General features: G+C 40.8%; 1 protein-coding gene across 5 annotated transcripts in view; it reads left to right on the top strand.

The window, feature by feature from the left end:
• The window catches only part of sytl5 (synaptotagmin-like 5), a 48,200-nt gene that overhangs the window by 4,086 nt on the left and 22,606 nt on the right, over positions 1-21,508 (top strand). Inside the window, exon 1 of one of the 5 annotated variants that reach the window (XM_085384911.1) lies at positions 18,045-18,169. The exons of the other annotated variants lie outside the window; for them this stretch is intronic. The gene's annotated coding sequence lies outside the window, so the exon portion shown is untranslated. Of the gene's footprint in view, positions 1-18,044; positions 18,170-21,508 lie in introns of those variants that run through there. 5 annotated transcript variants of the gene reach the window in all.

Here is a 21,508-nt window from a genome sequence, read left to right as displayed (position 1 = left end):
AAACAGATTTAAACAAACAGTGAACTGATTTCTTGCAGAAGGGTTAGTGATAGATTTTATTTTGATACAGTCTTTTCTTGTAATTTTACCAGTTTGGAAATATCTCATACTTGCAGTCCCTAATATTTCAAGCTTCATCTCTCTGTTAATGAGACATATGAATGAGCTGGGGCTAAAAATACATAATGTGCTTGCGGTTTCCTAGAAAGCCTGGAAACTTGAAATCCTTTTTTTTTTAGTTGTTATTCTCCGCCTCTGTAGGGAACCCTCTTTGCCTCTTAAACAACGTCTCTCTGCATTGTTCATTTACTCATATTTTCACAGATGTCTTAAAGAATTATGGAGATTCACACATCAAACTGTCGTCCTTTAAAGCGCGAGTCATATTGTGTTTAAGATTGGTGCACAATTACATTCAGATTAACTGCTGATGCCTGAGGTGCTGAAACAAAGCTCCTCCATGCTGCTGCACTGAATGTCTGATCTCTGTAGTGCAGTGTTGTGCGGGGTTTCCCTCCCTCCCACTCACTGATGGCGCTCTCATCCAAAGCTCTCCAAACGCATGCTGCTTGCCCGTTTGGTATGCAGCCTATAGCCCCGTGTGGCCTCAGAGATGCACCGCATCCTTGTTCAATCACAGCAGCAGCAAGGGAATCAGTAGGCAACCTGTCCAAACAACAACCCCGCGGATGTGGGAGGGGAGGGGAAAAGCATCTCGACAGCAGAAATGTAATTTGGAGGCAGTGCTGAGGGAAAGGGCTCAGTTGAGTAATAGATTGCTGGTCAGGGAGTGATGCCTCACTGTCGCCCTCCATAAACCTTGAATGTGTGGACACATGCCTCTGTGGGCGCTGCAGTGGGATGATGGGACACTTGAACCTAAACACAGAGTACAAACACTGAAAATGCCCCTTTTTTATTTAAAGTTGTATCCTTATCTTAGTGTTTCACAGCACTCAGCATGCTGACCGGGATGTGCCAGTGAAGAAAATCCACCCAGCACGGTGTACATGTAACACAGGCATTAATTAAATTCATTGTTGACATTTCGTGCACATTACGGTGTTTAATCATAACTATTTTAACCAGCTGCAGTGACGTGAATGGATGTGAGGAATTAATGGAAATGTGCAATAAACCTGGGCTGTGAAATGACTGCAGAGTTATGAATGATGAATGGAAAACTACTGATTAAAAAGCGCTATATGTTTGAAAACCAACAAATGGGGTATTACAGAGTTGAATGACTGTTATTTATCATTTAATTATTTGGCATTTTGCTTCTAAAATGTGTTCTAGTTAAATGGAAATCAACTGGATTTGAGCTTTAGAGTTAAATCTTGATATTTGGATGCTAGGAGTCGACTTAATCTTCCTAAAATCGATGTGACATGCTGTTAAACTCTATTAGTAAAGTAACTTTTTGACAATGGAGCCAATAATCAAAAGAATTGGGACTCCTAATAAAGGCTAGCTGCTAAGCTCTAAGCGAATAGACTTTTGTTTCCAGTAAGCGCAGGTTTGGAAAACATAAAGCTGAATCTGAAGTCAATGTTTACCTGCTGCTGAAGAAAAAGGTGAGGTTTTATATTTCATCTGGTCAACAAGGACTTTTATCAGAATGAGACAGGAGGTCACTGCCTTTATGTCGTCATAACAGACGGAGACTCACAGGTGTAGGATTATAACATAGTCCTCGTTGCTGTGTACATTTGAATCATGTAATCCTGAACATTAATCAGAAGTTTCGGTTAAATTTTCCGCCGACCTCACCCATATTTGTCGACAAGGGCAAAGTCCGTATTGGTTTTGTTGGTTCTGAGAAATGCAGTTGTGTTTTTGTTTTGTGTCTTTAGTAGTCCTCTTCTTACATTAAGGTCAGATCATGTTGGAGTTTTTAATTCATTTGAGCTCATTAATTAGCTGTTTTAGTTCCTCCAATGACGTTACAGTTCATTGACTCACATTTTTATATGTCGCAACACATCCAGTGCAGCGTGATTTCGAAAGTTGCATAAGTTAGAGATTATTGAAGATTTATAAATATTTGACTAATAATTTGTAGACTTCAGAGATCATTTGCTAACACATAGTTAACCTTGGCTCACTTTCAAATCCATGCAGCTGGAGATTTACGTGGGTGTGAATGTTGGTTTGTCTACTGAATTAAATACAGAAATAGTTCTTCATAGACCCTCCTGATATAATACTGGAAATGTGTTGGTGAGCAGGCTTTGAAAGGCTTCTAGTTGTTCTTCAAGCTGCCTGCTAATTACAGTAGCCTGCTTATGAGCAGAACCTAGCTCACATTAGGTTAGTATGCTGGGCCCTGATCACACATGCCTAGAGACTGGTTGGCAACCACCTGGCAACCACTTGTTGCTAGGATAAAAACAGTATTCCTTCCTGACTGATGTCAGTCGCTGTTAAATTGACTGCTAAAGCCCTAATTGTGTAGGCTCTAGAGACCAGTTTGTGAACCACTACTAACCATGGGACACTAGAAAAAAGTTGCATTTCCCAATCTGTAGTTGGCAAGTGTTTGCTGGAGGTTGCTGGCAGTTAGGCGAAATTTTCACAAAGAGCTAAATGGCGGTACACCAAAAATCTACTTGTGATTGCTTTGGTTGCTGGCAGATTGCCGTCATCACCTGTAGTCTGTATAGAAAACGCCAACTACTCTCCAACCAATCGCTAAGTGCTAGTGCAATGCGAACCTGAAATGACAGTTTGCAGTTAAAGTAAAAGTTACATGTTTGGAAATGCGTTCATTTTAAGTGAAAGCACAGCTCGAGTCTTTGTTTCCAGTTTACGTATCAAGTTTTGTTACTGCTTGGTCTTTACAGCTGTTTGCAGGCAAATTGCCATCTTCCATGCAAATTACAGGCGACTGTGGGAGTCTGTTAGTGACCACAGCAATCACAAAGATTTTTCTCTTTGTGCCCTGTTTCACCTAGCAACAGACAGTAACCTCTAGGGACCGCTTTCCAACAAGTCGAGGACTACACTGAGGCTTTAGACCTTGAGAACTTTGAGTGACTATAAATCTATAATCTATAAGAAGTCTTCTAATAGAAGATCCCCAGTCCAAACCAAGAAGGAAAACAAAACTCTTTGGGGTTGCATCAGCAGGTTTAGCTGCTGTTAAAAATCTGCCAAATCAAAGTTCCCAGTCTTGTGTCTTGAATTTTTGTACTAATTTGAAGTCTCCCATTCCTTCTGGCAGCTTTAGTCTTGCTTTATAAGAGTGCAAAGTGATGTTTCACAACATGACACCCTTTCGTAAAAATGACTAATCCACAAATTAAGCACAATTAAAGCAATATAAGGCATGAACAAACCTGTTAGCTGCTTCTCTGGTAACGCTTTCTAATTGCGAGTTGGAGGGGCATCTTTGAACTTCAAAACAAAACCTTTTTCCAGCCTATGTGAGAAATCAGTAATTGTCTGTGGTTGCTCTGAAATGCAGAGCAGGATGCCCTTTCTGTCAAAACGTCCTGTGCTCTAAATATTGGTTGCTGAATGCTAATTATTTTGCAGAAGCAGTTGTTTTGGCTCCTAGCCTGGATTTTCCACAAGCATGTGGGATGCCAGAAGCTGGCATATAGAACAGAAAATGTTTTGTTCCATTTCAGATGAATGTATGTCATGGCCATTAACAACATAATCCTTAGGAAAATTATAAATGCATGCTCTAACACGTTATGGGGATAAATAACATCCAGAAGTGCTTTAAATCCGGAGGATTCAGGTCCCACCTGTCTGTCTAAACAGCAGTTTGTCTTTGCTAGAAGATCTTTATTCATCGATCTGCTGTGGAGGCTCTGCCAGCCCAGACGCTTAACACTGAATTTCATTGTGCATCTGTCTAGATTTTCCAGCTATGCTAATTCACCAGCATACAGCGTAATAAAGCCGAAATGATGCAGGGCTTATCATACGAATTTTCATAATCCATTAGCATCTGCCCAGCCTTAAATTACACATGCTGTTCAGTTGTTACGCTGTGATTAATACTAATGCTGCTATGAACATGTACGCACGCATGCATGCAGAGGATCTCCCTTCTGTCCATTAGCTTGTAGTGTCTTGAAAAGATGAAGGAAAGTACAATTTGGTTGGACTGGAGTGTTATGAAATAGTCAACCATGTTAGTGAAGGGAGCTGGTTTAACCCGAACATTTCTCTCACTCCTCTCCTCTCGAAGAAGAAGCAGCAGTGGCAGCAGAAACTGGGTTAATGAGATCCTGCCTCAATCTAAAAGCTCTTGTCTCTTGTTCTTTAAGTGTTTGCGCACTGGCAGCATGCAAATCTATTACATATCTGACTATGTAAAGTTTTCTCGAAACATAAAGACAACATTTTTAAATCTTAGTTTAATCTGTTCTTTAAAATCTGCCTCCCCTCATCAGAGGGTATGATGGCAAAGAGTAAAAGATTTCAGACTCTCTGCAGTGAAAATCTTTGTTTATCCAACAAACAGACTTCCTGCACTTGAACCGTCTCACAGTTTCTAAACAGTGCCAGATTTGAGGAACAGGCGCCAGACTGTGGCTTCAGTTCTGGACAATTTTACTGCTGCTTTTCAGTCCTGCCAGAATAAACTGGCAGCTTTCACACTGCAGAAATGAGAGCAGCTGATCATACTGAAGACTGAAGGACCAAATGGCATCTCTGTCACTGGCCACGCAGAATCTAAGGAAACAAATGTAATAATACAGGTTAAATCATTATTTTGATTTACATCAGAGGCTTGTCTTATTTCAGCAGGTGTTTTACACGTCTGCTGGTGTAGTTGTGAGAACCATTTTCTAAATTAAGTCTTGTAAGTGGGTATACATTTTGTCATCATGCACTTTTATAAAGCAAGAGAAGTACAAACAGATCAATTTGCAGATGTAATTCAGTGTTGTAGGCTTTGCAGTGTTTGCAGCTGTTGGTTCTTGGTTTTACCCTTAAAAAACATCATATCTTGTTGATTTCAGTCACTCTGAGGTCATTCTAGGGGCAAGCTGAATTCTTTTTGTCAATGTGATGCTGCAGATTGATTCAGACCTGGCAGTAACAATTTCAATTACAATGTGAGATTCTTGTCAGAGTTTCATTCTGAGTCTGTGCTGCTCATATAACATCTTCCATTGTTCATATGGGCTGTCTTCTGTAATATGACTGCTAGCTGCATTGTCTTGACACGGTGTATTATTGCTTACAGTGCATTGTGTGCAGCCCACACACTATAAACCAACCCTTTTCCCTCTCGTCTTGTTGTTTACCTTCAAATGTCTTAACTGTTCAGTACACCGTTCACTGTAAACATGACAGCTCTTTTTGTATCCTCTTGTATAAGACAAGACCTCAAAACCCATATCAGCTTCAGTGTAGATTACCAAACAAAATTGCAGTTACTCCAACAATTACAAAGCACTCCATCTTCGTTCCTGCATGAATCAGATGGAGGAAGTGAGTCATCAAGCTGAACGAGGATTCCTATTGGGTTTGGTTGGCCTGTGGGACTCCAGATGCAGTGCGGCGCTGGCCGAACAGCTGAAGCAAAAACCTAGCTGTGGTAGGCCAGTGTCAGCCTAAAAGCAAATCTGGCAAACCATAAGGTGACTTGGGAGGGGAACATGATACAGTGTACAGTGGAATACTTTGAGGATTCCCAGGAAAAGGGGATGGCTTGCACATCACTGGGGAAAATCTCACTGAGGTAGTTAAACCACTCCTCATAGCAGGGCCCCCTGGGGCCTGAAGTTCTGGATGCTGTGGTCTGTCTGCATGGAGGTCTGAGGTGGTGGTGCCTATTTTTAACAAGTGGTGCTGGAGGTATGGTAGAATTACAGAGGGGGCCATACTCCTCAGCCTCCCTGGAAAGGAAGGCCAGGGTATTGGGTAGGAGAGTCTGTCCATTAGTCAAACCTTGGATCAGGAGGAACAATATGGTTTCTTGTCCTGATTGCCAAACGCTGGAGGAGCTCTTAGTTTTAGGCAACAGTAATCACAATGCTGAGGAGATGAGGAGAAGAAAGGTCCTTTGTTTTAGTTTGATTTGTATTTCTCTCACAAACCGCTGTGTTTTAAGGCATTCTGTACTCCAAACAAGGCTTTTGGGGTCAGAACACTTGGTGTGCATTAAAGGTAAAAACCTGGTGTACGTATCTTTCCCTTTGAAGTCCAGATGGGCTTTTCTCTTCCTGGAAGTCTTTTATTTTACCAGCAACACCTAACAGCACAGCACAATAATCACGACCAATTTTCTGGCTCTGTCTCTTCTGCAGTTTCTCTGCTGGTTTGTTTTGGAGGATAAACAGCCTTTTCCTGAGCTCACGCTGCCCTTTTCCTCTTAATTAGCAGGTGAAATGACACAAGCAACCTTTCAGCACAAGGACAAGCAGCCTTCAGATAAGAGTGATGCCCGAGAGTTCAGTGAAGGTGAAAAGAAGAAAAAAATGGAAGGAGTGCAGGGAGATTAAGAGAGCACAGCTAACGGGGGTTGAGAGAGGGGGTGGGATAAGACTTTTTTTTCTTTTTTTTTTAGAGGAACTGTCTATGCTGGTTTGTTTTTCCTATTTTCTGCTCCATTGAGCCTGGCAGGGAACTGTGGAGGCCTGCAGGCTTGATAGGTCATTACAGAGGACGGCTCTGCTGCGAGTGTAATGTTACAGCGGCTGTGACATGTGTGCTTCATGGCTGTAAGGGCAGCACTTTAAATGTTGGTCAAGGCTTGGTAGCAAATGTGTTAAACATCGGTGGCTTGTATCTTAACTGTGAAAGACAGCCATGGAGGAAATCTCTTTTTTTCTTTTCAGTAACTCAAGAAAGGAATTTTTTTTCCAAATATTATTCACAAAAAAATCTGAAATATCAAAAATCTAAATTTCAAACTCAAGTTTTTCTTTTATTATCTGTATATTTTATGCATTCTAGGTAGCGTTTTAGCAATTTAGCTGGTGTCTACTAACATAATGTAATATATAAACTATACACATTTCTGACATGCTCTCACTCAAAGCTTAAGCTGTTAAATGAAGAATGGAAAAACATCATAACAAAAAGTAAGCTTACCACTTCTTTAAAAAAAAAATGTAATATGACTTGTCCTGCTGGTATTTGAACCACAAAATGGACTTCTCATTTGTCTGTTTGAACAAAATGCTGCCACAATGTCAATTTCCTTCTTAAGTGTCATTGAGTTTGGAGCTGACTCAGAGTAAACATTCACTAAGCTAACAGTCACTTTAAGTTTGAGTGAACTCTGGTTTCTCAGCAGTAGTTTGTTCCTCCTGCTGCCAAAGATAATGGCTGAGTCCTGAAAGACAATTGATGTTGGGTTAGCTCTTCTTACCCAAGTAACTCTGACAGCAGTCGGATCAAAGAGAAATTGGTCAGAGAGTAAACATTAGAGCAGGTAACCGTTCATCTCCAGCCCTAGTATAAAGCGGCAGAAGATGGAAAATCTCATATAAACTCTATAAACACTAGACAACTTTATTAGCTATACCTTGCTAGTACTCAGTCAGACCCCATTTTGCCTTCAGAGCTGTCCTAAATCTTTGTGATACAGATTCAACACGGTCCTGGAAACACTTCTCAGAGACTTTGGTCTATAGTGACATCATAGCATCACACACTGGCTGCAGATTTGTCTGCTGCACATCCATTACTTGATGTCAGGTCAAAGATGCTTTACTGAATTGAGATCTGCTACTAAATGGAGGCTATTTGAGTAAAATGAACTCATTTTTATGTCCAAGAAACCAATTTTAGATGATCTGAGCTTTGTGACATGGTGCGTTATCCTGCTGGAAGCAGTCATCAGAAAATGGGTACGCTGTGGTCATAAAAGAAACAATCGCACACACCATTACATCACCACCAGCTTGAACCATCGATACAAGGCAGGATTGAGCTATGCTTTTTTTTTTTTTTGTTGTTGTTTTTGAAAACTTCTTACCCTATCTGCCCCTTCTCACTCTACCAGCACTTAACACTACAATCTACCTCAAGGTTCAGAAATGATCTTCTTCATCTACGTTGTAATGCGTGGTTATTCGAGTTACTGTCAGCTTGAAGTCATCTGGCAAATCTCCTCTTATCCTTGGCATCAACAAGGCATTTTCTCCTCGAGAACTACAGCTCACTAGATATTTTCTGTTTTTCAAACCATTCACTGTAAACTTCAGAGACGCTTGTGTGGAAAATCCCAACAGATCAGCAGTTTATGAAATAATCAGATCAGCTCATCTGTCACCAATAAAGTCAATTAAATCAACTTTCTTCCCCATTCTTATGCTCAGTTTGAACTTCAGGGGGTTACTTTTACCATACAATGATACATACATTGAGTTACTGCCATGTGATTGGTTGATTAGATATTTGTGAAGCAGGTGAACATGTGCACCTAACAAACTGGCTATTGAGTGTTTGTACCCGCTTTAAACATCCTCCTCTCCCACAAATCCAAAATAATATTTGGAAGGTTGCAGGTATCAGGTTCTTTGAAGTGAACTACTTTTTACAATACATTTTTGATGAGGTCTTAATCAACAAGCGTTTATAATTGTTCCAAACTGTGCAAACGTGGAGGGGAGAGGGGTTGTTCCCCATTTATAGGAAAAATGTTACAAATTTTGGGACGTGAGTATAAGAGAGATTTATCCAACTGCTATTACAAACAAAATATCCTGAGCAAAAACCTCCTGAGTGTCTATAGCTCAGGAGGGTAGAGCAGGTTGTGTACTAATTGGAAGGTCAATGCTTGATCCTTGGCTCCTCCACCAGTGACAATGTTAGAAAACCCTGAGGCGAGATACTGAAACCCTAAGTCACTCCTGTTGCATATGTCGGATGTACGAGTGTGTGAATATTAGCTTAAAGCTAAGAAGAAAGTGCTTGTATGAATGTAGATGAATGAGGCATCTAGTAAAAGACTCTCTGTGTGCTCAAATTGAGTAGAAAACTGCTATATAAGCACCAGTCCATTTACCATTTACAGATGTTCTTACTGGGACACTAAGTGTGGATTAATTAACTACTATCTTATTGGCAGGTTCTTGACATATTGTTCACACTGCATGGTAACAAGCTGCCAAGGCCTTTAACAGCTTACTGAGATACAGTGTCAAGGGCAGTGATTTTTTTTTCCCTCCAACATTTATCACTGGAAAAGCGCTGGAAAAACGTCTGCAAAGCCAACATTAGTGGAAACAGACTGCTGCAAACATGTAACAACAAAACAAACAAATTAAGTATTTCGCCTGGTGTGACGGTGGGGTTATCCGTGGGCGGGGGAGCTATCTTGGAATAATGAAGCTTGAACAAATGAGTTTTTCTAAAGCTTTTCCTCAGCAGGCAGCTTTGAATGCTCTCACACAGGGCGAGACGCAGTGATCGGATAGCTCAGCTAGCAGTCATCCTTTCTTTGAAGACGTTTGTTAGACTGCACTCAGCAGCCAACAAGAAGTTCAAACAAAACCCGTTTTTTTTTTCTCTCAGACACAGGTGGTCACAACTTTTAGGGATGTTGCAGGAATCCTTTAAAGTTACTCCCCCCAGTTCTGTTTTTGGGAAGGTGCTTATAGTATTTGGGGATGGAAAGAGGCTGGAGATGAAAGCAAATGTGAAAAGCACCTCATTTGAAGCAAACTGGCAGCTTGCATCCAACAGTCTTCTGAAACAGCCAGACTCGAACAATTATGATCACACAGCGGTTGACTGGCTGTTTGGAGATGAGACACTAAAACTCCCTCGTGGTTCCACAGAGCTACTTCTGCCACACTTTGTGGTTGTAGACTATTGTAATGTTTGTTTGTTTTTTATTCCTTTTTTTTAAACAATCATCATGTGTCACCTCTCTGTGATTGCAGCTTTGACTGTGGTGGTTTGAAGCACCTTTAAAGCACTTTTGCCTTCAGATACGTGAACAAAGTCACCCCACTCTAATCTTCCGTCCAGGAAAGATGACTCGTAGACAGCCAATCGAGGAAAGATATCGCAAAGTTTGGCTGCCGTTCTCCTATATATGTCTTTCTGCTGCATGTTGGCATCACCTTCTTCGCAGACAAAAGGCCAAATCAGGCGACGACAGAGTGTTAGTCACTGTTATGCAAAGTGTCAGGCTTGATGGAGGTGGGTTATTCATATCGGCACCTAATGCTGCTTCATTACCTTTAAGCCAACCAAGTAATTAAGGTTTTAAATTGGATTCCAGTTGACAAACCGTGGTGAGCCGTGTTTCGGGAGAGTTATTGATATGCAGGGAGTTCAGGGAATGAATTGATGAGCGAGGAGTGAAGGAAATTCACGCTGACAGCAGGTTTTCGCTGATTGGCAGTGACACGAACAGTGTGTCTGACAGACCTCCAGGCTGAGAGAAAGGGTCATTAGTGCACTGCAGATATATTATCCACCCTGAGGTGTGTGTGTGTTAGAGTCTAAGCAAGAGACTAAAAAAGAGAAATCTACGAATGCTTTCCAGTCGGACAAACACGTCATGTATTGTTGCTGGTGTGATTTTTGTCCTCACCCAAATCCACCTCACATCTCTTCCCAGAAACCTCTCCACTCTGCTCCAGCGTGCCACATCTCATCTCGAGCTTTCCGGTGAAGACGCAGCCTGCCTATTGATTTCACCCCACTGTGAACACTGGTTCACATCCGATAGCAGGAAGTAGATTACATGGTGGGGAGATGCACGGCTGAGATAGCAGGATAAATCTTATTTCCGCCCTCAGATAAGATGGTTGAGCTGGAAACCATTCTGAACATGCTTATGGATTGTTGTCTGTATCTGCACAGCAGAAAGCAATAAAGTAAGAGTCTGTGCGCTAACTGCTTTATAAAGAGCTTCTCAGTCTGAAGACTCTCCGCTGGTAAATTATGTTGTCCTGAGCCTGGCTTTTATGTGCAGTCGTCTATCTCAAGAGGTTTGTGCTTCATCTCATTCTGACGCTTAGAGAAGTAATTGAATTTTATGTCTGAGTGTAGATTTGTCATCATTGTGAGATCGGTTGTAAAAGTATGTGGGTTAAAAAAAAAAAGTTTGACTCACAGGTGCAAAAGATCAGAAGCAAACGGTGTACAGGAAGCAGGCTGAGGCAGAATCCAAAGCACACGCAAGATTAAAGAAACACAAGAGCTGAGGCACAGAGTCGGTCTGATCAGGCTACTAAAACTAGAAGAGCCTTTGTAAAGTATTAAGGAATTATCCAAAAACCTACAGGTTTCTTTCTTAGCACAAAATCAGTTTGATAGTTTTTGTCCTGCTGACACTGTAAAGATTTATCCAGCAAGACACAAGTCAACATCGTGGCATCAATTTTATTTTATTTTTTTTAAATAAATAAAAGTATCTGAGCATTTTAAATGGAACCACAGCAAGCCCATTTGAGTCATACCTTCAATTTGTAGTTGTACTTAGATGGATGTGTGTGGCAGTGCCGAGAATTGCTTTCCTGTTAAAATGCTCCAGCTCTGGTTGAGCAACACGTTTTGGACATTATCTTCAAGCACTCTCTTTATATGATGCAGTATTTATTGTTAAATCGATGACTGGAAGCAGGCCCGAGGCAGTGAAGTAGCCCCAAACCACATTCTGATCACCGTGCTTCAAGGCTGGTTTGAGGCTCTCCTGAAAAGCTTTCTTTGGTTTGCACGAAACACGTCTGCACTAACTGTGCAAAAACAACTCTGTGTCCATAGCACATTACTCCAATAGAGCTGCTCTTTGTCTTCATGGTCATTGGCCAATAGTCTTTTATGCACTGATGTTTGTTCTAATACCAGATGCTTTTTGTCTGGCACACCTCCCATATAGGATCTGATTTTACACGTGATGACTATTGTTGCGTCTTTACCTTACAAGATAAAACACACCTTGAGGGGTTTGTTTTTAGTAACATCATTTTTGCACCAAATGGCCTGTTCCTATTGGTTGGCAGCTGTTCAAAATTAGATGAGCATATTGCAGTAAAATATTTTATTTCATGTTATTAGGAGATCTTTTCAAATCCCCTGCTAGGATCATATTCATTCCCAACCTTTTCTTCTAAAGGCGTCTGAGAATCCTTTTAATTTGATCTGACCCTACGTGACCTTTTTCATAATCACTCAGGACTTTTGTACAGTGCTGTGATTTAATGGATGTGAAGTTGTGATAAATGTGACTAATTACCAAGATGACGTTGAAGTTTAATTTTAAGTGTAAGTTGTTTATCGTGCTCATCTGTTAGCACTTTATCAAAAGGATCTTTGATTATCTAAATATGCTCAACAGACGCGTGCCGACTGTAAAGATTTCCACTCTGAAAACAAAAGCGTTTGAATGATGGCAATAAATTGAGAATCTATCAATAATCTGTCGGTTAAATGGGGTGTAATTACATTCTGTATTTGTTTGCTCTTTCAAGCAGGTCTGCTGTATTGGTGCAGTCTGCATGGTAACATAAGCAGCGTTTATGAGTCAGAAATGTGTTTTTGCAGTACTGTCAATATAACACGAACATGACAAACGCGCAAGCGAGGGGTGGTGATTAAAAATGTGTGCGTAAACAGGTGTACTGTACCTGGGGGAAAGAGGCACTTGCTATCCAAAGAAAACAGGAATTTGCTCTGTCATATTCTCTGGTGTTTGCAGTGGCAAGGCGTAAGCAGCTGTGAAGTGTGTTATTATTGACCTTGGATGGTGAATAATTGATGCTTCCTACACTTAGAGGAAGTCTGCCCTTGTGTGTTTGTGTTTGCTCCACATAAAGACCCCGTGTTGTTTGTCTGAATCCGGCAGAAGGTGGTCTGCGGCTGTGTCAAGCGACCCGCTGTTTAATGGTCATCAGGGATGATCTCTGTTATTCATCATCACTACCGAGTCCGACTGCATTAATGATTCAGCATCCTGTGAATCGCCGCAGGAGGATTCAGAAGCTATACATTAAAACAAAAGAGTTGAGCCACAGTACAATCTGCCAGTTTTTATCCTGGGGAGAACTTCCCCGACTGACTGACTGTTATAAATGAAGCTGTCTGATACATAGAGCTGGAAATCTTTAAACTTTATTAGGTGATACAGACTCTCAGTTCTTGTAAACACTTCTTTGGGCGATATATATTGCTGTGCCTGGGGACGTTATCTAGAAAAACCTGTGCCTCCCAGGAGATGAAGAATCTGCTGATTAAAGGTGAAGGGATAACTCTTTAAGGAAAAACTGATCTCTCGAGTCAAAGATCTAAGCTGCTTCTTGCTGCAATAACATGTCTAACGCTGGAGTCGAAGCCGGTGAATTTTCAGTTTGAAGAAGTCAGCGTGACCCACATTTTCTACATAAACACACTATATAATGTTCTCACAACCTCACTCATCCCGCTAGAACTCTCTCACAGAAATGCTTTGTGCAAGGCTTTCAAGGTTTATAATCCAATATGATTTATCGAATTGCAGCAAAACCTTATATCATCTAACGCATATCTGGCATTGAGAGCTATAATTAAAAATATACTGCAGTGAACAGTAGCTAATGCTATTTCTGTGGTGCTGACATTAAGGACTCTGCTGCGCTACTGTTTTCGTTTCACACCTTCTCTCCATAGAAGTCAGACTCTATGTGCTGTCTGATGAAAGGACGGCAGTGTTTTATTTTGTTATTTCCGTATTTTATTTGTTTGCTGTTTTAAAGAAAATCCACTGGTTTATTGTTTTTTTTAAATCCTTAGTGACAACGCCAGCTGTGTTTGTTAATGTTGGGGAGTTTAATCGGCTATGATGGATGGAACATAACAGTTAAGCTGAAGCAAAATGCTCCCTTGGAGTCATTCTGAGCTGCTGCATCATTATTTCACAAGTAACAGAGATGAATGAACTGTACATCAGTGCCTTCTTTCCTTGTGTTGAATTCTCCCAATTCTTTGAATCTTTGGGCTGAAGGAGGGACAATACTCGGTGTATAAATGCTCAATCAACAATCATTTATTTCCATACAATTCAACAGTCAGAGCATTACAACGTCCGGACGGGAGAGATGCTACCAGAGGGTCAGGCACATGTCTCCAAATGGTGACGGGTTGCTCAGCTTTTTATAGTCTCTAGTGGCCCCCAGCTAGTCGTAAAAGCCAAAACATCACATTTTTTCTCTGTTACAGCGCCTAAGTTATGACCTCGGCAGTTGTTTCTCTGCTTTCTGTAAGGTGGGGGTGTGGAATGTGGTCCATCTATCTCCCCTGTCTTTAGACACAGAGTCTCCTGCTTACAACCTTCTCTTCATGATTCAACAATTAAGCATGTCAAGAAAACAGTGTAACACATTCCCAGCAGATCAAGGATACAGAGTGATGCACATTTATCTAATGAACTAATATGTGAATATGTTCTGTTAACTCAAAAGTATAATGAGAACTAAACTACATACAGCTCACACACTCTATATTAAAGGGTATAATGTGATCTACAGCAGTATTCTAATTCAACTACTTTGATTACATATATAAGGTAACATATAATAACAGAATAATCTAATAATTCCCCCTTTTGATCTCTGAAAGAGATCACTTACAACATGCACTCCAGGGTCGCAAGGTCCAAGTTTTCTTGATCCTGAGGCCCTCTGTCCCCCTTTAACGGGTGGACCATCTGTGGGATGACCTCTGTGTTCACGCAGTTCAGATGCAAGCAAAGTTAGATTTACAACCATAACAGCAGTTACAGATGACACTCCCATCACTCCCCAATTCTCCCACAGCTTTATTTTGGTGCTCCAGTTTTCCACTCCCATTTTAATGTCCCCTTATACCTTTCAAATGTACTTAGACTAGAACCTCTGTCTAAGGAGCTTTTAACCTTTATTTTTATTGCTGCAGCTACCAGTGTCTTCCAGTTGGGTGATTCTCAGCTTCTTTCTTCGACCTCCGGGGTTAGACCACCCTTTAGTCATTGCACAGTTCTGGGGATTATTCTGCCCCGATTTCAAACAAAGATCTGTGTATTTTGGGGTCACCGGCGTGTCCCCCTTTTTGCCAAGAGCCTCTTGAACCTCGTTGGTCTGGTGTTCCTGGTTTTCGCCAACCCCTTCATGGTTATTGCTGTGTTTGTGGGATCCATCTTCTCCAGGAGCCCAAACATCATGACACTTGACCCCAGTTGCTGTCTCGGCAGTCCCTACATCTGTCCCTGCTGTGAAGGGTCCTCACATCTCCGGGTCCCCGTCTGGTGTCTGTTCCTTTCTCTGCAAGAGACAGAAAACCAAAACACCTCTCTCCCTAGCCTTGATAATCTAATATTGTTATCCATTGTTCTTCTAATGATTCAAATTTGGTTTAAAATATTATGTTCAGGACTTATTCTAATCATAATCTATGTGTGTGTAAAAGAAATCAAAAATTAGTGAACCCTTTCTAAGTCTAACACATTATAAGCTTAAGTTTTACCATAGCTAATTTATTAAACACAAAAATAAACTCATAGAAATTTTCATATCACCATTGTTTGATGTTCAAACTCAACTTCCACTTCCCCCTTTTTTGACACACTCCCATGTGTCAATTCACCGGAGCTAGACACGTAAAAGAGAAGGTTGGTGACATCATATCTCAGAAAGTATCAGAAATTCTTCTCTCGAGTACCGTTGCTCCAGCCTTGTCATCCCTGAGGATCTTCGATCCCGAAAATGTCCCTTCTCCTCATGTAATAAAGTCTGTCATCCTTCCATGCCCCGGTAACTGGTCCATCCAGAGCTGTAACATTTTGAAATGTACATACAACAAGCCAAACCACACCTTGGTCACACCAACCCTCTTCCGCCCCGAAGATGTCCAATGCCACCCTAGTATGGACTGTCAAAAGTGGCTTTAACGCTGACTATCCTGACAATCCATTTTATAACGTTTCCTGGTCAGATTTGCCAATCTCTGCACCAGGGTTTTAAACTTTTCGCCATTTCCATTAGTTGTTATTTTTATTTAGTTTCGACTCCAGATTTTCAATTTTTTCCAGTTGTAATTAGTTTTTACCAATTGTTTGCTAGTTTAGTTTAGTTTTTATTTTCTGAAAATCCTTAGTTTCAATTTAGTTTTATTTGTGTTTTGCAAAAATTAAGTGTAACAAAATCCCAGTTCCATCATATCAGTCATGCTCTTCTGGTTATCCTTGGGTGTTGAGACTAATAACTATTAACTCTTGCCGCACCGAGTGGTCCTAATTTTGGTTCAAGTGAATTGATAACCTTTTGAAGGCGATTGTTTCACAGCTTTATTTAGATGTCCCAGTCCTGTTGTCTCGGGATACATCACGCTGCCTTATCTGGGGTTAGCTGTTTTCTGGGGATGCGGGTTGAGTGGGTGAGCTCTTCAAGGAGGGGGAGTGTGCTCCCCCTGATGAGGTCTTCTAGGTAAGCTAGGTTAACCTTCTTGTGTGGGCTTTTCAAGTGCACTTTAAGGTTAGTGGGACTTTTAGTTTTATAAATGTCCCTCATGACCCCCTGATGACCCAGTATTTCATTTTTGCACACTGTAGTACACATTTTAGTTTTTGCTTGTAGCTCGCATACTCTACTTGCCACTCCTCTAATTCCTGATGTTTCTTAGAGAGGGCAACAGTACCTTTAAAATTATATCACATGTGTGGGGGTGTGGCCTTGCCAATTGTTTTGCCCACCTTTTCAAAATGGCTGGCGTGCCCACAAGCACATTTCATGGAAAAAGAAAGGTAAGCTTGATATTTACATTTAAAATGTTTTGTTAAACTCAGATTTTTATTTTATTCTTTTTGCAAGTACCCCTCCTCGGTGGCGAGAAACTGTTGGTGTGGTCAAGTGGGTGCTCTAGAAACAAACGCTCAGGACAGAACAGTTATCAGTCATGTACTTCCTACAAATTTTGCATATGTTTTATTTCATATTGATCCTCTGAGTGTAATGGTACATTTTAATTTGAATTTATCCAAACTAAACACAATATTTTCTTTATTTACTTTGCTCTTGTTCTTTTTCAGTACCACATCCTATCAAATGTCCCTGTCGATTATATTCTACATTTAATAACTTACTATTTCAAGTGAGAACCTAAATCACGAGGACCAATGTTTATTATTGCATATCTCTATTCTGAATGTGGCCAGTCATTCATAGGTATTGTTAAATTTTGGCGATTTTCCTCTATAAAATTTAATTGACTTTTTACAGTGGCCTGCTATGGTTAATAATAACATATTCCAGTCATGAGTGGTATCAAAAGTCTTCTCCACTGTAGCATTTGTGCCCCCCCAGACTCCAGGGTGGGGGGGCACACATAAAATATTACAGAGGGCTGCTCCTGGTCTTTGGGATGCACTGAACCCTAGTTGTAAGGTTAACTGTCTGTAGCACATGACCATGTAAAGAAAATTGGAAAGCTAGCATTTGGCTCAATTTGTGGCAGTGATTGCTTTTATGTACACCCACCTGACATTATATTAGGTACACCTTTCTAATACCAGGTTGAATCCCCTTTTTTGCTTTCAGAACTGCAGAGTTCGTCATAGCACAGATGCAACAGGTTGCACGAAACATTCCTCAGGGATTTTGGATTTCATCGTCATGCTCAAGAAACCAGTTTGAGGTGATTTGAGGTTTGAGACATGGCTATTGTTGCGTTTTCAGTTTCACCCCAGTTCTTTTTATTCCTCAGTTCTCCAGAGACGACACCGGAACTTAGTAGTTATTTCACAAAACCTTTATCTTCAGTCACTCATGCACCTTCCAGAAGTGGAGAGAATTCCTCTGCAGATCTCAACTTCTTTGTCTGGTACAACGAGTTTTATACAAGCGACCCCCCACACCCCCCATCGTAAAACCCACACGGTGTGTTGTAAACCTAAAACACTGTGTTTGTGTATGTATGTGCGAGCAAGTGAGTGCCTGCGTGTGCGCGTACCTCTGTGTGTTGTGTGTGTGTGTGAATGTGTGTGTGGGTGTGTGTGTTTTAACAGTGTGTGTCTGTATATGTGACTTCCTGCTGGTCATAAAGTCATCTCCTCCCACCCCCAAGTCACAGCAAACTAAGATCCCCACTCGGGTATCCCTTGGGGAATCTCCACTGAGCTGTTGGCTTCTTGTTGTCTTACTCTTACAGCTAAGGATGAGGAGGGTCTCCTGCAAACCTACTTCTAAGTTGTGACAGTTATGAGCCTTTATTACATTCAGGGACAAAGGTAACAGAGTTTTCCTCTCTTTCCTATCTGTTCCATATAGTCCTAGCATCCCCCAACTGTGGCTTCCTATTTCCTTTTATGACTGGCAGATCAAATTCTGATCCTACCATTTGAATGTCACAGCAGGAATCAAGAGTTATCAGACCAGTTTTCCAATGCTAGTGAGCCTGTGTGAGTTGCGGCCTCAGATTCCTGTTCTTAGGTGACAGGAGCAGCGCCTGGTGTGGTCTTCTGTTATTGTAGCCCATCTGTTTCAAGTTTCAACATGTGGTGCTCAGACCAGCCTGTCTGGCACTAACAACCACATCATGGTCAAAGGTTCTTTTTCTTCATTCTGATGCTCAGTTTTAACTTCAGCAGGTTGTCTTGATCATGCCTACAGGCCCAAATTCATTGAGCTGCCTTCATGTTATTGGCTAATTAGATTAGCCAGCAAACCAACGGCGGTTTTCTTCTTGAACTCATGGGAGACTGGGCCATTTTTGCCCAGTCTCTTTCTTATTGTTGAATCATGAACTCTGACCTTAACTGAAACATGTAAGTGGTTTTTTAATGTTTTTCTGGGTTCGTTTTTTTGACTTCCTGGATGAGTCGTCCATGTGCTCTTAAAGTAATTTCTTTAGGCCGGCAGCTCCTGTGAAGCATTACCACTTTTCCAAATTTTCTCCATTTGTGGAAAATGGCTGTCATTGTGGTTCAGTTTAGTCCCAAAGCCTTAGAAATGGCTTGTAACCCTTTCCAGACTGGCTTTTTTTTCTCAGGTGTTTCCGTTTTGTTTTGTTTTTTTATGAGTGAAGTAAAAAGTGTTTGTTAAAGAAGATCATTACTGTAATTAAATGTAGAAAATAATGAGCATCTCTAACCTGACTGCAAGATTATTGGATATGACTAATGTTTGGCTTATTTCTGCCACATCAGTTTGATTATAATTTGATGATTTTGCGTATAGATTTATTCTGTTGTTTATAAACTGCAATAACGATTTCAACCACATTAGCAGTCAGTATTAAATAATCGCATATGTATTTTTTCCCATCATTTCCTGAGTGTGCAGAGTTGAATGCCTCCCTCACTAACTGCTTTATGAGTAAGCACTGATGTGGGTGTACCCGGTGAAATATTGTGTTGTTTGCAACATGCAGTAATGCTCATATAACAAAATAATAGTCATGAAGTCTTCCAGTTAAACCAGTCACGGTGTGTGTATAGAGTTTCATTCAGCAGCATATTGGAGCTCGAGACTACTTGAATTTAGTTCAGTTTTTATTTATTTTTTCTGCAAATCTTAAAGTGCTAAACAACTGGGGAGAACAGATGTTTATTTTAATCAGAGCAGCAAAACAATGTGAGCAGAGGGTACAGCAACCATTACAAACAAAACATGAAAGACACGAGGGAGATGGTGACTGATATTTCATATTTCATCCCCGTCTTCTCTCCGGACCCAAGATGACTGGATCTCAGTGTGGGGGGGGAGGAAAAGAAAGTTCAGAGGCATTTAGAATCATTTATTTAAAAGCCACACAGCAGCAGGATGTGACGCTGAATCAAGTTGAGCTACAGTGCCTGTACTCCTCACAGTGAAGAAACAGTGCAGCAATGCAGCTCATTGATGTGTTTTTAATTGTCTTTAGGCTCTGTTACATATGAATGTATTAAAGGACTCTGGATAAAAGCGTAGCACGGGTACCGAGGATCACTCAGTGTTGGTTTTGGTCTTTAGAGGGGAATCTGTGACAGTAAGGAAAATATAACACATCAACAATATCAACAAGCCCATCGTTCAGAGGCTGACAGACATACTGTGTCTGACTCATCCTGTTTTTCCCCTTGGAAGGTTTCCTTTCTGAGAGAAAAGAGCTGAAATTAAAATACCGACGCTTTTCTACCAGCGTCCTGTGGCCTTGGACTTTGAATTATTCCATCCGGCCGCTGAATGCTCAGTTCATGTTTGTTGCATGTTCATTTCTCACTCATATCTATTTTGCTCTTCTGCCAAGTGGAGCCCACCTGCGACCTTTAATTGGCAGATTGATTCTGCTATTTGTAAGCTCGACCACCTGCAGAAAAGACCAGACTGACAGCTGGTGAAATGCCACAGAGTTGCAAAACACAAGGAAGACCGCAGTGTGGCTTTGTGGCCAGATGTCCTTGATAGAGCACAGAGTCGGTGACAAACAATCCATTACATGCTTGGATTGTGAACAGTGCAAAATATGAAAACCACCGCTGTGCAGCGAGTGATCGAAACAGTGAGTCACCGTACTTTCCTCGAAGCAACGTTTATTAGCGCAGAGCTGAGCAGCCAGTGTGTTTCTTCCACTCGGATCCCAGAGTTTCACTGCCTCCTCACTCGTGTTTACTCAGGGCAGAGCGGTAGCGGGAATGTGTGTTGTGTGTACTCAGGGAGGGCTGCATCAGGATACCAGCCCTACAGTAGCACACACAAGCGGACACACAGTGCAGTGCCTGTGACTATAACATGACAGGAGCTTAGATAAATATTAGTTTTGCTTTATTTATCTTGTTGACCAACTATTGTTCGTGAGTGGACTGTACGTCAGAAGGGTCATGTGACATAGGCTGTGTTGTTCTGCTCCGTATTTTTTTTATCTGATGCACAAAACTAAACCCAAACACTACCACAATCATAACAGAAATTTTCAGTATTTGCAAAATTATTGTGTTGATTAAAAACAAGCAAGATCCCTTGGCAACAATGATGATTATGACCTTTATGAGTTTTTTTTTCTTTTTTCATTTTTTAATGGCCCGTAATAATCCCCTTGTAACTGCATCTTATTTTCTGTTCTTGCTTCTATCCATGCAGAAGTAGAAATCCTTGTAATTTTCATTAGATCAGTCAGTTAGAGGATCACATGAAGTGTGAATTAGCTGATGCAGAGATAAAACGTCTTCTGCTAGTTTCCAGATTTTCCACTTTCATGCCACCAGAAGCTACAAGCTAACATATATTTTGTCAACCCTGTAATGCCAAGTGTATCATGAATTCTTGTGAGATGTTGAGGCTGAAATGCTGAATATAGCAAATATGATACAAAATAAAACTAGTACATGTATAAGAATATTTTTTTATTATTTTAAATATAAATGTAAATAATAATAAGTAAATAATCCAACATGTATTGAATAGATAAGGAAGTAGAAACATGTAATTATACAGCAGATTTTAAATCAAAGTGTGTAAAGTTAAAAATAAAAGTACATTTAAAAAAGTTCTTAAAAAGCTTAGACCTCAGGATGGTCGAGTGATTGGGAAGCAACGATCTTGAGGGAGTTTATGGCTAGAGGTTATCTACCACATGCACGTGAAAAACA

The sequence above is a fragment of the Rhamphochromis longiceps genome, linkage group LG16 (assembly GCF_057381845.1).
Source record: "Rhamphochromis longiceps isolate RC_006_pf linkage group LG16, R_longiceps_female_GT1.1, whole genome shotgun sequence".
Lineage (NCBI taxonomy): Eukaryota > Metazoa > Chordata > Actinopteri > Cichliformes > Cichlidae > Rhamphochromis > Rhamphochromis longiceps.
This window is presented reverse-complemented; position numbering and strand designations above follow the sequence as displayed.